The following is a 16945-nucleotide window of genomic DNA, read 5'->3' as shown; positions in this document are numbered from 1 at the left end:
CCGCTGCACCCAGATGGCGTTTGTGGATAAACAGGCTAGAAAACTACTTTCGTGCAACCAGGGAAACGGACGGGGAAGTGCGGAGGTCAGTAATGCTGTTGATGGGTGGAGATGAACTACAGGAGCTCTTTGACTCGCTTCCTGACACAGGGGATAAGGCTGATTTTGATACAGCAGTAACTGCTCTGAACAGGCACTTCGACCCGCAACTCAACTCGGATTACGAACGTTTTAAACTACGACAGGCCCAGCAGACCGAAATCGAGTCGATGGATATGTTTTATGCCAGGTTGAGAAAGCTAGCGAGCTCGTGCACAGGTCTCAACCAGCAAGAGGAGATCCGTGCGCAAATCATTCAAGGGTGCCGGTCGAATGCTTTGAGGAAGTTGATTTTGAGACAGCAGGGCATGTCCCTCGATGACATTCTAATTCTTGCAAGATCACATGAACTGTCGGCAGTACGAGCGGATGCGATGGCGGCAGTAAGAGGTCAGTCATTAGCGGCTGCGTCATCGTCTCGGGTAGTCCAGGTGAAGGAGGAACAAGTGGATGCGATCCGAACACGCCCAGCAGCGCAGCGGAAAACAAGCGCCGCCAGGCCCGGCGACAGGGCCTGTGGAAGCTGCGGGTATGACCACCGGCCGAACATGGGATGCCCGGCTAAAGGACAGTCCTGCAACTGTTGTGGCAAGCCAAATCATTTTGCCAAAGTGTGTAGGTCCAGGAGGAATAAGCCAGGAGAGCAGAAGGGAAGAGATACAAGTGTTAGAGCTGTATCCAAGGACACAGAGGAGGTGAGAGACCAGGCGATGGCGAGTGGCCCGGTCTTCGAGGAAGATGAAGAAGAGGACATATTTGTAATATCGTTCACGGGGGGCAAGGCACGGAAAAGGAGACCGCCGCCCATGAGTGACGTTCATGTCAACGGCATGCTTGTTTCCGTACTCATTGATACAGGGGCGTCGGTCAATGTCATGGATGAAACGCTTTTCCACCAACTAATACCTGCCCCGCCACTGACCCAGACAACTACTAAGATATACAATTATGGAGGGCGAGACCCTCTTCCCCTCAAGGGAACAGTGGAGGTGGCTGTAAGCAGTGGAGATAAATCAACAAAAACCAAATTCTATGTGGTGGCTGGGGATCGTGGCACTCTGTTAGGATGTCGCACGGCAGAAGAGTTGGGACTGGTGTTTTTTGCACGACAGGTGTATGAGACTCAAGTGGAACGCCTTCTCAACGAGTTTCCACAACTATTTGAGGGGTTGGGTCGGTTAAGAGGAAAACGCATCAAATTGCACATAGATCCCAACGTGGCTCCGGTGGCGCTAAGGCATCGTCGTGTACCCTTTCATCTGAGACCTGTCGTTGAGAAAGAGCTGCAGTTGCTGGAGGACCAAGGGGTCATAGAGAAGGTGGATGGGCCTACGCCGTGGGTGTCGCCGCTGGTGATTGCGCCAAAACCCAAGCAGCCAGGAGCGATTCGCCTCTGTGTTGATATGCGACTGCCAAACAAGGCTATTCGAAGGGAAAGACACATAACGCCCACCATGGACGACATCATTGCAGATCTGAATGGGGCACAGTGGTTCTCCAAGTTGGATCTCAATGCGGGGTATCATCAGCTAGAGCTAGACCCGGAAAGCAGGAACATTACCACTTTCTCGACGCATGTGGGGCTGAGAAGATACAAGAGACTGAGCTTTGGAGTGTCCTCCACGGCGGAGGTGTTTCAAAATGCGATTAGGGAAACCCTGTCGGGGTTACCAGGAGTAATCAACCTGAGTGATGACATTCTAATACACTCCAAGACGAGAGAGGATCATCATTGTCATCTACGTGCGACGTTGAAACGGCTATCTGAAGCGGGACTAACGCTTCATAAAAAGAAGTGTGCCTTTTACCAAAATTCGGTAGAGTTCTTTGGATATGTATTTTCGAAAGAAGGCCTGCAAGTGGACCCACGGAAGGCTGAGGCTATCCGTCAGGCCGCGGTTCCGCAAAGTGCCACGGAGGTTCGTAGCTTCCTAGGGATGGCCACCTACTGCGGGAGGTTTATACCACATCTAGCCACCATGTCTGAACCTCTCCGGCAGCTAACAAAAGGGCAACATCGTTGGGACTGGACTCCAGAAGCACAACAGGCCTTCATGGATATTAAGGAGGCGTTGCTAGACAAGGCAACTATGGCCTATTTCAACCCCAGCAGAAAGACCGAAGTAGTGGTAGATGCGAGCCCCGTCGGGCTTGGAGCTGTCCTCTTGCAAGAACAGAGGTATCAGGAATGGGTCCCGGTCGCATATGCCAGCCGGGCGTTGTCGGCCGTTGAAACCAGGTATGCGCAGATTGAGCGTGAGGCTCTAGCCATCCGGTGGGCGTGCCGCCATTTTCACTTGTATTTGTACGGGCACGAATTTCAAGTGGTGACTGACCACAAACCTTTAGTTCCGTTGTTCGCTGGTTGCCCGCGTCTTGCACCTCCGCGGATTGAGCGATGGACCGTTCTCCTTCAACCTTATAGGTTCACTGTCGTTTACCGGCCAGGGGCAAACAATCCGGCAGATTATCTGTCTCGCCACCCTTGTTCGCAGGTGTCGGATGCGCAACAAGAACAAGATGAGGAGAGTACGGAAGTCTTTGTAAGCATGGTCGTGCAGTCGGCGTGTCCTAACGCCCTTCTCGTACCAGAGATTGTAAGTGCCACGCAGGAAGACATCATATTGAGCCACGTCAAAGATGCGTTGAGCCATAAAAAGTGGAAATATTTTCTAGAAAAAACACATGCGTCTCGCCCTGAACAGAGAGTGGCCATGCAAAGTATCTGGAAAGTGCGAGATGAACTGTCTACTGATAATGAAGGATTGGTTCTACGGGGAAGAAGGATTGTACTTCCACAAAGTCTCTGGTCTAGAGTGATTGAGCTGGCACATCAAGGACATCAAGGGGCTGCTAAAACCAAAGCTAGATTACGTGCCAAGGTATGGTTCCCAGGTATGGACAGCCAGGTTGACGAGATGGTAGGACGGTGTCACTCCTGTATCATCACGTCCGTGGAACCTCCGAGTTGTCCAGTGATAACGGAGCCGGCTACTCTGAAACCATGGGCTAAAGTAAGCATGGACTTCGGAAGTTTTCCAGATGGGAGATTAACTGCTGTTCTGATTGACTCTTATACTAAATTCCCGGTGGTTGAGGTGGTACCGTCGACGGCGTTTGAGAACGTGCGACCAGTTCTACAAAAGACATTTGCGTTGTTTGGTTTGCCTGATGAGATTCGAACGGATAATGGTCCCCCATTCCAAGGCCAAGAGTTTCGGTCATACCTTGAGGGTCTGGCAATTCATCATCGGAAGATAACGCCTTACTGGCCTCAGGCAAACGGGGACGTGGAAAGGTTCATGCGAACTTTGAACAGGGCTCTTCGAATTGGAGTAGAGAAAAGGGAAGACAGCGAACAGTGTCTACACCAATTCCTGAGTGCCTATCGTCAAACGCCTCATAGTACTACTGGTTGTGCTCCCTCCTCTTTGATGTTCAAAGTATCTCCACGTGACTGTATTCCATCAGGTCCTAAATGGAGACCTCCGGTGTTGGATGTTAAGGCCACTCAAAAACGACGGCGAGCTACTAATCAGAGGGCGAGTACCCAACGACGAGCAAGGTACCGAGGGTTCCAAGAAGGAGACCAAGTGGTGGTGAAATGTCGGAGAGGGGGAGGAAAGTTTATAACTCCGTTTGAACCCGAGGTATGGGAGGTTATTGGCGTGAAGGGGTCCATGATCACTGCGGCCAGAGGAAGACAAAGAGTGACACGGAATGTGTCACATTTTAAGAAAGCTGGACGGAGGGAACCAATTGATGATGAAGGAGAGTTTGAGGACATTACCGGCGGGTCACCTGTGGTGACCAATGAGGTAGAGAGTGTCAGGAGGCCGGTGCTGACTGAACAAACCGTACCTGTTTATGCCCCTGGGAATGCAAGTTTGCGCACAAGAAGCCGAAGATATGATCTACGTCCCAATCCTGCACCGAGTAGTCAGTTGAAGGACTTTGTCTGTCATGTAGGCTGCTCATAGTTGGAGTTCCGTTGCCAGGTGGCTATAACAGGATGAAGACGGAAGGTCTGTTGGTTCGTAAGGACCGTGTTTTCATTGAGGTGGACTGTTTACGTGTGTTTTGTAGTACGAACTATTCCTATGTGATTTTATACCGTTGTGTGTTAAGTTTGGTGTTGGATTTGTTAAGTCCAACCTCCATGTGGAGTAAAACATGGGGGGGATGTAAAGAGTTAATAAAGAGCCATGCGGGCTCTCCATGTGCGCCTGACGTGCTCTGCGTGTCCGGGAGGGGCACGGAGCACAAGGGTATAAATAAAGAGCGAACTGCGGGTGACGCAGTTCCATGCGTGTGCTCTCAGCAAACACTGTCTGTGAGTGTTTCTTTCAGCGACAATGAAGGCCTAGTACAGTTATACTGGCCCCAAATATATTTTTTAGCAAGGATTGAATAAGTATTGATTTTAAATTGCAAAAAACGCTGCCCTTCCGGCGCGGTTCAGGAATACCATCAACCACGGAGAGCTGGTACAAGGCCCACTTATTTTCTTTTCATTTTTCTTATTTTTTGTTAGAAACCGGTGTGCTGTTTTATGCACTTCTTTTTTATAACACAGTTTATTATTTTCATACTGCAGTGGAACCAAAAGAAAACATAACGTAGGCCTACATGGCCCACGTACAAGCGCAAGGCAACACATTTAAAGCAATCAATGCTACACGCACGAAAACACTGTTTACAGTCCAGTGACAGGTGAATTAAACTACAATAGGAAAAAAGGAACCACCCAGTATCCGCCTATAGACTCACTCAACGGGTTTCTTGAATCTTATCCACCGGCCCCAAATTAACTAGTAACTTCCGAGGGATCCCTGTGCATTGTGCGCTAGTGTTTCCATCGCTGCACAGGAGTCCTTGCCTCTAACCCATTCAGTAACAGCGTAGCCTGTACAACTCTCCGATGTCTGACCTGGTCTCGACTGGCCACTTTGTACGCTGTAGCAAGAACATCATAAGGGAGCCCGAAGAATGACCACACCGCAGACATATATGGTCTTGAGCACGCCCCATACGCCAAAGGCATGCCGGTGAGTAAAAGATCCAGTAAAAGTAGTTGAGCTAGATCAAGCGGAAGCGCATAGAAATAGCAAATGTCTTTAAGGCCATTTTTGCCTCAGTCCACTCTTCGTCATCAAGGGTCCCCACGTCTTCCTCCCACCGTGCCCTGAGGGTCCTCAGGGGGTTTGGTGTGATGATGACCAGCAATTTATATAAATGTGATATGCCCCCATAGCAAGCTCATCAGTAACCAACTTACATTCCAATGAGTTAAATTCAGGGAGGGCCTCCAGCTTACTTTTGTAGCCCTCGCGAGTGTGGCGCAATTGGAGGTACCTATAGAATTGAGAGGAGTGTAAGTGGAACTCCATCGCCAATTCCTGGGATGACTGCTTCTGACCCTCGCTCTAGATATCTTATCTCCCAGCATAGAGACTCCAAAAAAGTCCCAAGGACAAAATCCCTCAATGCCCGGCGTCTTCACCATCTTCTTCCCATACCAAAGGGGAGTCACCCAGTAATGGTTCCATAACATTTTATGTGAGGAAGAGCTGTATACCAGCAGCGGATAGGGACCCGAGTGATCAACAGAAATGGGTGTAGGAGTGTCCGGCTACGCAGCAAAGAAAGTAAACATATGAGTGTAGCAAGTCTATTTCTAGTCTGTGGGCTGGGTCCCCACTTAACCTACCAGTAGTTGATATTGACCAGCAATGAGGCCCAGAAATGTAGTTGTGTTGGAAATGGTGCTTTCAGCAGGGTCATCCACAGACTTTTTGCCTTCCTCCTCCTCTTTTTTCTGACCCTGTTTTTGTTGGCTTTAGGACTCTGGGCACGTTACCACTTCTATCCAGTGCTAAAGGGCATGTGCTCTGTGGCTAACACAGGGTAACATTGGTGTCTCCATGACTGGCATATCTGATTTACAGGTAAGCCCCTACTAGAGTGCACTATATGTGCCCAGGGCCAGTAAGTCAAATGCTACTTGGGAGCCTGCAGCACTGGTTGTGCCACCCACTACAATAGCCTATCAAACATGTCTCAGGCCTGCCATTGCAGAGCCTGTGTGCAGTTTTAACTGCCATTTCGACCTAGCAAGTGCACCCATTTGCCAGGCCCAAACCTTCCTTTTTATCACTTGTAAGACACCCCTAAGGGAGGCCCTGGTTAGCCCCAAGGACAGGGTGCAGTGTATTTAAAAAGTAGGACATATACTTTTAAGTTTAACATGTCCAGGTAGTGCCAAACCCCTTATATTTGTTTTTCACTGTTGAAAGGACTATCTCTCCCATAAGCTACTATGGGGATAGCCTTAAAAGATCTTTTAAGGGTAATTTCCAATAGGGAAAAGATAGAAAAATTGAGTTTGGTGTCTCTGAACTCACAACTAAAAAACACATCTTGTGGTAAATGTGCTTTTTAAATTGCAGGTCTGAAAATGCCACTTTTAGAAATATGCCATTTTCTTACTTTAACCATCCTGTGCATTAGCCTGCCTCCAATCCACATCTGGTCTGTATAAGGTTAGGTGAAAGTGACCTTTGTAGATTCCATCCAGACAGCCGTAACTACAGGACACTCAACTGCCCCTGCATTTCATCTGCATACTGATGTGTCTTCCTGGGCTGGAAGGGTGGAGGGGCTCTCACTGTTAGAAATGGGATCTGTAGTTGGCAGAGGTATACATCCTCATCCAAATAGGGACCACAATCCCAACCAGGGTAATTCACAACACAATCCAAATTATCCTGTGCCCACCCTGTGATGCTACTAATTGTGTTTGACCAATGACTTTGTGTTTAAGCACTGCACATATTAGTTGCTCAATGTTCACCAGTAGCACATTACATGTTGTATTCAGTTTAGCTGCCTATTGGCTTTAACATGACATTAGACATTACATTTGACATTTAGGTTAGCTGCCTATTGGCTTTAACATGGCATTAGCCATTACATTCTGTATTCAGTTTAGCTGCCTATTGGCTTTGACATGGCATTAGACATTACATTTGATATTTAGGTTAGCTGCCAATTGGCTTTAACGTGGAGCTAGACATTGCAGATGAGCTGTGTTTTTCCAAGCTGTGTTTTTCCACATGATAGACCAAGCTGTTTTTTTCACACCAGACCTTAACTGATGATTCAGGAACAGGTCGACAGTGGACGAAGAAGGTAAGCAGTGCAGCCCCAGACCAGGAGAAGAGTTCCAGAAGTAATGCAGTTGATGTCTCAAGTCGGAAGTCCGGTTGCAGTCGGTTGGTGCTGCTGGAAAACCACCAACAAGCCTTGGCAAATGCAAGAAACAATGATGATTTTGCAAGGCTGAAGAGGACCACCAAGGCCCAGGGGACTCGACCCAAGGAGGGGAGTCTGAGGTGACCCTCAGCAGCTGAAAGAGCCACAGGAAGAGGAGGCAGCCCCCGCAGGCGACCCACCGGTGGCAGTTACAGGTGTTGCACTGAGGCCCATGTAGCACACCTGGGAAGGAGTCCCACGTCGCTGGAGTCCCACGTCGCTGGGGAGGAGACTGTGCCTTGCAGGGAAGAGTGCTAGGGGCTGGGGCTACAGGGAGCCTGAAGATTCCCTTGGAGGAGGAGCAAACAAGCCATGGCAGCTACAAGAGTCACGGTGCACGGGGGTACTGTCCTGCATGGAATGGCAACAGCTTACCGTCTCCCAAAATGGACAGCTGGTAGATAGGACCAAGGGAACCACTCTAGACTACCACCTGTGATGCAGGATCCAAGCAGCTCCGGATGAGAGAAGATCCACGCAGCCTGTCATCATTGCAGTTGGTGCCTGCGGATGCAGGGGAGTGACTCCTTCACTCCAAGGGAGATTCCTTCTTGCTTCTTGTGCATGCTGAAGACTCGTCACCCTCAGAGGATGCACAGCCAGGGAAATGTTGCAGTTGGTGGGAGGAGCGAGGGAAACAATGTTACAGAGTGGAGTCGTCGCTGTAGTTGCAGATTGTCAGTTTCTGGAGGGTCCATTTGCAGTTCCAGTGGCCGGAAGGTGACACAAACGATGCAGAGGAATCCTGCTGGAATTTTGCATATTGAATATGTTGAGCTATCCAAGAGGGAGACCCTAAAAAGCCCAGGAACGGGGATTGGTTACCTAGCAGGTTGACCACCTATCAGGACGGGGCTGTGACATCACATGCCTGACCTGGCCACTCAGATGCTCCCAGAGGCCTCTGCCCACCTTGGATTCAAGATGGCAGAATCAAGTGGCCATCTGGAGGAACAATAGGCACCACCCCTGGGGTGGTGATGGACAGGGGAGTGGTTACTTCCTTTTCCATTGTCCAGTTTCACACCAGAGCAGGGACCCTGGGTCCCTGGACTGGTGCAAAACGATTTATGCAAGGAGGGCCCCAATTGTGCTCTTCAAAGCATACCAGTAGTTTGGGGAGCCTACCCCTACCAAGCCATGTAACACCTATTTCCAAAGAGAGTGGGTGTTGCCTTCCTCTCCCAAAGGAAATCTTTTATTCTGCATTCCTGGGCTGGAGCTGGTCAAGCAGCAGGAAGGCAGAAACCTGTTTGTAGGATGGCAGCAGTGCGGGCTGCCTGGGAAACCCTGCAAACTGGTAGGAGCAACGCTGGGGGCTCTAACAAGCCCCCAGAGTGCATGGAATCATACAACCAATACTAGCAACAGTATTGGGGTATGATTCCGACATGTTTGATACCAAACATACCCAGGTTTGGAGTTGCCATTATGTAGCTGGACACAGGTAGCGACTTGTGTACAGTACACAGGTAAAATGGCTTCCCCCCCCCCCACAAGACCAGGGAAATCAAGCTGGAGTTTGTAGGGGCACCTCTGCTCATGCAAGGGTGATCTCACACACAGGTACTTGCACCCTCCCGTCTGGGCTAGGAGGGCCTACCATAGGGGTGACTTACACTGACCTGGTGCAGTGACCTGCAGTGAAAGGGTGCATGCACCTTTTCACACAGGCTGCAATGGCAGGTCTGCAGACACATTTTGCATGGGCTCACAAGGGTGGCACTATATGTGCTGCAGCCCATGGGGAATCCCTGGTGCGCCAATGCCCTGGGTACCTAAGTACCACATACTAGGGACTTATAAGGGGGCACCATTATGCCCATTTTGGGGTTAGTAAAGTCCCAAGCAACCAAATTCAAAGGGAGAGAGCACAGTCACTGGGGTCCTGGTTAGCACGATTCCAGTAAACACAGTCAAAACACACTGACAGCAGGCAAAAAGTGGGGGTAACCATGCCAAAAAGAGGCTACTTTCCTGCAACACGGATCCCCAGGTAGAGTACCTTTTAAAAACAAAGAACCAGGACGTCGCACAGAGTCAGAAAGAGGCATCACTGGAGTTAGTGCCACGTCAGTCCCTTACAACTTCCGAGGAGATGAGGTGTCGGTTCCGAGCTGCGAGGCAGGTGGAGGTGAGGCATCAATTCTGTCTGGATGCAGGGGAGATGATGCGTCGTCGTCTGCAGTGCGTCGATTCCTTGTAACCCGGCGGGGTCGCTGGTCTGGGTCCGTCAGGGTGTGATGTGTCAACTTTGCAGTGTTGCGATGATCCTGAGTGACGTCAGCGGAGTCACAGCAACGTCAAACTTGCATTTGCAGGCCGGAGTCATTGCGTGCAGCGACGTCCACAGAGGGGGAGCAGGCTGTGGCATCGCTGAAGTCATTCCAGAGTCACTGGAATCGGGTACCGGGAAAAAGCTAGCAGTTCAAGTCTTTGCTGACCCTGAGAATTCCGAACAGGAGGCAAGCTCAATCCAAGTCCATGGAGAGCTCTTTTGGGGGAAGGCAGAGTCCTTCCAGCACAGGCAGCAGGGCAGCAGTCCATCTCAGCAAAGCTGAGAGTTCTTTGGGCAACCAGGCAAGTCTTCTGACAGAGTTCAGGTGCAGGTGCAGGTGCAGAAGTGTCTAAGTTGGTAGGGTCAGAGACCCAGTTTATATATCGCAAAATGTCTTTGAAGTGGGGGAGACTTCAAAGAGTGGTTTTGAAGTGCACAAATTCCCCCATTGAGTCCAGTCCTGTCTGCCAGGCTCCCTGTGGAGGGTTATCAGTCCTTTGTGTGAGGGCAGGCCACTGGCCTTTCAAATGTAAGTGTCAGGCCCTCCACCTTTCCAGCCCAGGAAGACCCATTCAGTATGCAGAAGAATGCAGATGTGACTGAGTGTCCTGTGTTTGTGGTTGTCTGGGTGAAATGCTCAAGGGAGCTGTCAACCAGTACAGACCAGATGTTGATTGGAGACAGGTTGTAAGGGACAGATGGTTTTAAGTGCAGAGAAATGCTCACTTTCTGAAAGTGGCATTTCTAAAATAGTAATATAAAGTCCAACCTCACCAAAAAGCAGGATTTTCTATTACCATTCTGGCCATACTAAATATGACCTGGTTACCCCTTTCAGATCAGAATCTACCACTCAGAAGTATATGAGGGCAGTCCTAATGCTAGTCCATGAAAGGAGCAGGCCTCACAGTAGTGGAAAACAATTGTAGGAGTTTTTCACTGCCAGGACATATAAAACACATATGTTCATGGCCTATATTTTACTTACATAGTATCCTGCCCTGTGGGTTACCTAGGGCCTTCCTTAGAGGTGGCCTATATGTAGAAAAAGGGGAGTTTAAGGCTTGCCAAGTACCTTTAATCGCAAGTCAAAGTGCAGTGAAACTACACACAGGCCTTGCAATGGCAGGCCTGAGACATGGTTAAGGGGCTACTTATGTGGGTGGCACAATCAGTGCTGCAGGCCCACTAGTAGCATTTAATTGACATGCCCTGGGCACATGTAGTGCACTTTACTAGGGACTTATACGTAAATCAAATATGCCAATTGGGGGTGAACCAGTGATACCAAGTTTAAGGGAGAGAGCATATTCCCTTTAGCACTGGTTAGCAGTGCTAAAACCAGCAAAAACAGTGTCAGAAAAGTAGAGGAGATCAGGCAAAATGTTGGGGGATGAACAGGCTAAGGTTGTCAGGTCTAACATTTGTCCTCCCCAGCTGAAAGTGGGGGGAGCTACCCAACCCCCTGGGAGCTCTCATCACTAAGGTGGATGAATCTGGAGAGACCATCGGCATTGGCGTGGTCAGTCCCTGGGCAATGCTCCACTGTAAAGTCCATCCCCTGTAGGGAGATGGACCACCTAGGATTTTCACCCCTCATCTGCATGAGCCATTTGAGGGGCCTGTGGTCTGTCTTAACCCGGAAGTGAGAGCCAAACATCTTTGGTCCTCAGCTTTTTCAGTGCCCAGACCACAGCAAATGCTTCTCTTTTAATGCACTCCACCTCTGTTCCCGTCGTAATAACCGCCTACTAATGAAGGCTACTGGTTGGTCTAGGCCCTCCTCATTCAGCTGTGCTAAGACCACCCTTATGCCATGTTCTGAAGCGTCTCTCTGCACAATGAATTCCTTAGAATAATCAGGGGCCCTGAGCACGAGTGCTGTGCACATGGCTTCCTTGAGAGAATCAAAGGCTTTCTGACAAGCCTCTGTCCGGATCACCAACCTAGGCTGCTTCTTGGAAGTGAGCTCAGTTAAGGGGTCACCCTGGTGCCATACCCCTTAACGAACCTGCGACATTAACCGGCGAGTCTTAGGAAGGCTCTCACTTCAGTTTGAGTTGTAAGTGGATGCCAGGCCGTGATTGCCTCAATCTTGACCTGGAGGGTCTGCACCTTGCCACCACCTACTAGGTGTCCGAAGTGCACCACAGAACGCTGCCCAGTCTGGCATTTACTGGCCTTGATTGTCAGCCCTGCTTGTTGCAGGGCCTGGAGCACCTCCTAGTGGTGAAGCAGGTGTTTCTCCCAGCTGGCACTGTAGATGGTAATGTCCTCTAGATATGTGGCGCAGAATGCATCCTTACCAGCTAGGACCCCATTAACCAACCGTTGGAAAGTAGCGGAGGCATTTTTCAAGCCAAAGGGCATTACCCAGAACTGGTAATGTCCCTCAGGTTTTGAAAATGCAGACTTCTCTTTTGCCCCCTGTCAGGGCGATCTGCCAGTACACTGCTGTCAAATCAAAAGTACTGAGGAATTTGGCAGCGCCTAGCCTATCAATGAGCTCATCATCTAGGGGGATGCAGTGTGCATCAGTTTTGGTGACGGAGTTGAGACCCCGGTAATCCACGCAGAACCAAAGTTCTGGTTTGGCGTCCGATGGGGTGGTGCCACAGGGCTGGACCACGGAATGCTGGAGGTCTCAATCACCCCTAGATTCAGCATCTTGGCAACTTCTTTAAAAAAAAAAACTTTTACTAAACACCGCGTGACATACAGTATACACTTCAGAGACATGAAATTACATCTGGTGAACGGGTGCGACTGAGTATCAAGTCTTCTCAGGAGCTTTGACAGCAGGATCCACCCTGCTCCATTTTCTTTACCTGCCCTCTCCCCCATGCTAAATGTTCCTGTCTCGCTACCCCTTTCAGCTCCTCCCTTCTTTTTGTCCCCCCTTCTCTTCACATGCCCTGGGTGGCGTTCCACTGTCCCCATACCTACTCCCATTTCATGGGACAACCCCTACTTTGGTAAACTACCCTCTCTGAGTTACAGCACCAGTCCATATCTGCCATCCAATCCTCCACTCCCAGCCAAACAGAGGCCCCCACGTCCTTACCACATTCCTCTTGGCCACCCCTGCTACTAACTTTAGCCATATATGTTGATATCTTGTTCAGGAATTTGCTCCAGGAATTTACAGGAGTGGCCTCCTGGGGTCCATCTCGACCGTACCTCCTATAACTGATGCCATTACATTTACCACTTCCTTCCAAAACAACTGTAGCCGTGGACAGGACCATAGAATATGGTAGAATGTCCGACATCCCTCACTCTCTCACACCAAAATCCGACGGGGCTCGTCCCATCCGCTGTAGCCGCACCCGGGAGAGGTAAGACCTATGCACAATGCAAAGCTGAACCAGTCGAAATCGGGCTCGAATTGCAGTTTCCCTGGCGCTTTTCAGGGCAATCGCCCATTCATCTTCATCCATGGAGCCTACGTCCTCCTCCCACGCCATCCTCTACCGCTCATTTGGATCGGGGAGTTGTTAGTCAGTTTCCTATAAATTGTCAAGCTTGCCTGCTCCATCAGCGGCTCTGTGAGGACCATGTCCTCCAATAATGCCATGTCTCTGATTTGCTTCCCCGTATGGAGGTGCCTACGGAGCACGTGGTCCAGTCGCAGATATATACTGTTCCGCTTCTTACATGTCAAATTACATCCACAGATCCTCAAAGGGTATCAAGGCCTTATCCCTCCATACATCTCCCAGGTGTTCTATCCCTATCAAGGCCCACCTGGAGAACCCCTTCATTGCACTTACTTTCTTCAAGTAATCAGCGGTCTAGAGTGGTGTGCCTGCGGTCAGCACCTCCCCTTCCCCCCGGCTTGCTTCCTTCCAAGCACGCACCACTGTCATGGTAGGGGTAGGTAGATATTGGACACCCTGCTGGCTGTATTGGACCCTCTCATAACCCATGATGCCCATCGCTTCTCTATCTACCCTATAGGCCTGTTCCGTAAGTTCTGCAAAGGCTCACTCATTAATCACCACTAGCTGGGTCACCCAGAAAAACAACCGGGCATCTGGGATTGCAAGCCTTCCCTTGCAAGTCCCCCTCTGGACCTTCCTCAGCGCTATTCGTGGGAGTCCTCCTGCCTATAACAGAGATCTGAAGGTCTGGTCAATTTGCCAAAAGCCCCCCACTGGGATTGGCACCGGCGTGTTGTGAAACACCTAAATAGCCGAGGCAGGGTCATCATCTTATACATTGCCGCTCTGCACATTAATGTTAGCGGTAGTTGCCGTCGGTGCTCTGCATCCCTTTCTAACCTTTCCAGCTGCAGGGTCAAATTTTTCCGAAGGAATTCTTGCAGGTCTTGCATTATATATACCCAAGGTATTTAAAACCAGCAGGAATCACTGGAATAGTCCCAGGGTGAAGTAGACTAGGGGTCCCTCCCGCTAAGGGGTAAAGCAGGGACTTATCCCAGTTGATATTATACCCCAATTGGTCTCCAAAGATGCAGAAGATTTGTAGTAGCCTGTCTATGGAAAGTACTCGATCCGTGACATATGGTAACAAGTCATCCGCGTAGAGGGAAACACGCTCTTCCCACCCCCCTCCCGGAATACCCGAGACCAAGAGGTCCTGCTGGATCCGGGCTGCAAGCGGCTCTAGGGCCAGTGCGAAAAGCAAAGGGGAAAACGGGCATCCCTTACTTGTTCCCCTCTGTAATTCAAAGGTGCGGGAAGCTGTCCCATTTACTCTCACTCTCGCCAGTGGTTTCTGGTAGAGCAGTTTGACCCATGCACAAAACGGCAGACCAAATCCCATCTTTCGAAGTGTTGCAAACATGTATCCCCATGCCAGACGGGCATCTTGGCAACTTCATCCTTGATGTTGGCCTTCACCCTGTCTGACACCTGTACATTTTTTTTTTTTACAGGAGGACTGTCTCCTGTGTCAATGTCTTGGACACACAGGTGTGTGAGTCCAGGGGTGAGGGAAAACAGAGAGGAGTACTGCTTCAATAACTGGTAACAGTCACCTCCCTGGTTCAGGGTCAGGGAGTCTGAGATTTACACCCTCCACTGACCCATCATCCTCCTGTGCAGAGAGTAGGGCAGGGGAGGTTCACTTTCCTCCTCCTCCACACCCTCATCTGTCACCAGGAGCATGCTGACTTCAGACCTCTCAAAATGAGACTTCAGTTCTGTTGACATGGAGCACTCTTAGGGGGGTTCCTAGGGAACAGGATGTCCACTAAGTATGTGGGTCCCCCTTACGCTCCTTGATCTCATATGGACCAGTCCAGCGATCCTGGAGTGCTCTGGGCTCTACTGGTTCCATAACCCACACTTTGTCTCCAGGTTGAACCTCCACCAGAGTGGCCTTCTGGTCATACCATGGTTTCATAACCTCTTGACAGGCCTTGAGTTTGCTCTTGGCCTTTTTCCAGAAGTGGTGCATCTGGTTGCGGAGGGCCAACATGTAGCTGACCACATCCTGGGGGGGTTTCCTGGAAGCTTTCTCCCACCTCTTCCTGACAATGCTTAAGGGTTCCCTAACAGGGTACCCATAGAGAAGTTTAAAGGGACTGAACCCTACCCCCTTCTGGGGTACCTCACTATAAGCAAAGAGAAGGCATTATAGGAGGATGTCCCACTTACACCTCATGACCGCAGGCAGGCATGTGATCCTGCCCTTCAAGGTCTTGTTAAATCTCTCAACGAGATCATTGGATTGAGGATGATAGGATGTGGCGGACTTGTAGGTCACACCACACGTATCCCACATGGACTTCATGTATGCAGACATGAAGTTAGTACCTCTGTCAGAAACTATCTCCTTGGGCAACCCCACATGGGTAAAGATCCCCATCAGAGTTCTGGTCACCACTGTTGCAGTCACCATCCTCACAGGGATTGCCACAGGGTAGAGGGTGGCATGGTCTACCAAACCCAGGATAAACTTATTGCCTAGGGCAGTTTTGGGATCCAATGGACTAATGACACCGATGCCCACCCTTTCAAAGGGGGTGCCAACGATGGGGAGTGGGACCAGAGAAGCTTTTAGCTTTTTCCCTGTCTTCCTACTGGCCTGGCAGGTGGGATAGGACCTACAGAATGTATCTGAGGCGGTCCGCATTCTGAGCCAATAAAAGTGGATGACAAGCCTGGCAAAGGTCTGGTCTTGCCATAAATGTCCTGCCAGGAGTATGTCATGAGCCGGGCCCAGTAGGAAGACCCTGTAATACTGGGGGACCACCAGCACACGTGCAGTGCAGTACAGTGCCTTAAGCTCACTGTAAAGGAGATAATTCTCCCAGTAGATAAGGTGATCTCTATAGGCTTCACCTGCTGCTTGGGTTGAGGCCTGTTGCCTCAAGCCCTCAAGAGTGGGACACTCTTTCTGCTCCTTGCAGAATTCCTCCCTGGTTGGCCCACCCTCAACTTGCCAGCCAGCGAGCTCAGGTAAGTCACCCAGGGCAGCAATGTCTTCCCCGGTTGGCTCAGGGGCCTCCTGCTCAGGGACCCCGTCAACCTCCACCACGGGAATTTCGGGGACCAGTTCCTCATGCCCCTTGCCCCTCTCCTTGGCAGCTGTTTGGGCAATTCTTCTAGGCTCCAGACACCCTTAACTTCCCCCCCGGGCAGCCATGGACTGTGTGGTAATGCACACCCACGCAGGCAATCCCATCGTCTCCAAGTGAGACCTTAGCTCTACCTCCCTCCAGGCAGTGTGCTCAAGGTCATTGCCATAAAGACAATCTACAGGCATGGCAGGACTCACAGCTACTTTCAGAGTTCTAGAGACCCTCCCCTCTCAAAGGAATCCAGAGCCACCGGTAGATGACTCTTGCGATTGTCGGCAACTCTGACTTGGTGGAATGTGTTCAGAATGACCTGCTATGCCGATACCAGCTGACCCCTGACAGTAGCCATGCTGGCTCCTGTGTCACTCAAAGCCTCTACCTGTTGCCCAGTAATGGTGACCCACTGCCTATACTTGGAAGTATTGGCAGGCATGTGGGCTTTTGGCACCATTTAGGCATCCCCTAGGGACACTAGCGTTACCTCTGTCTGTTCCCCAAAACTAACTGGGACTACCTCTTCCCCGAGCGCTACACTAGCCAACCCAGGTGTCTGCCCACCAGTGGCAGGCTGTGCCCTCTTTGGACATTTGGAGTCGCCCTTAGAGTGACCATACTTGGAGCAATCTGCATATACCTCCCTGTCTTATGGTCAAAGAGCCCTTTCTTTTTAGGCTCAGACTGGGGCTTGTTACCACTATTCCCTT

The sequence above is a fragment of the Pleurodeles waltl genome, chromosome 9 (genome assembly GCF_031143425.1).
Source record: "Pleurodeles waltl isolate 20211129_DDA chromosome 9, aPleWal1.hap1.20221129, whole genome shotgun sequence".
Classification (NCBI taxonomy): Eukaryota; Metazoa; Chordata; class Amphibia; order Caudata; family Salamandridae; genus Pleurodeles; species Pleurodeles waltl.
Note: the sequence above shows the minus strand (reverse complement) of the source record.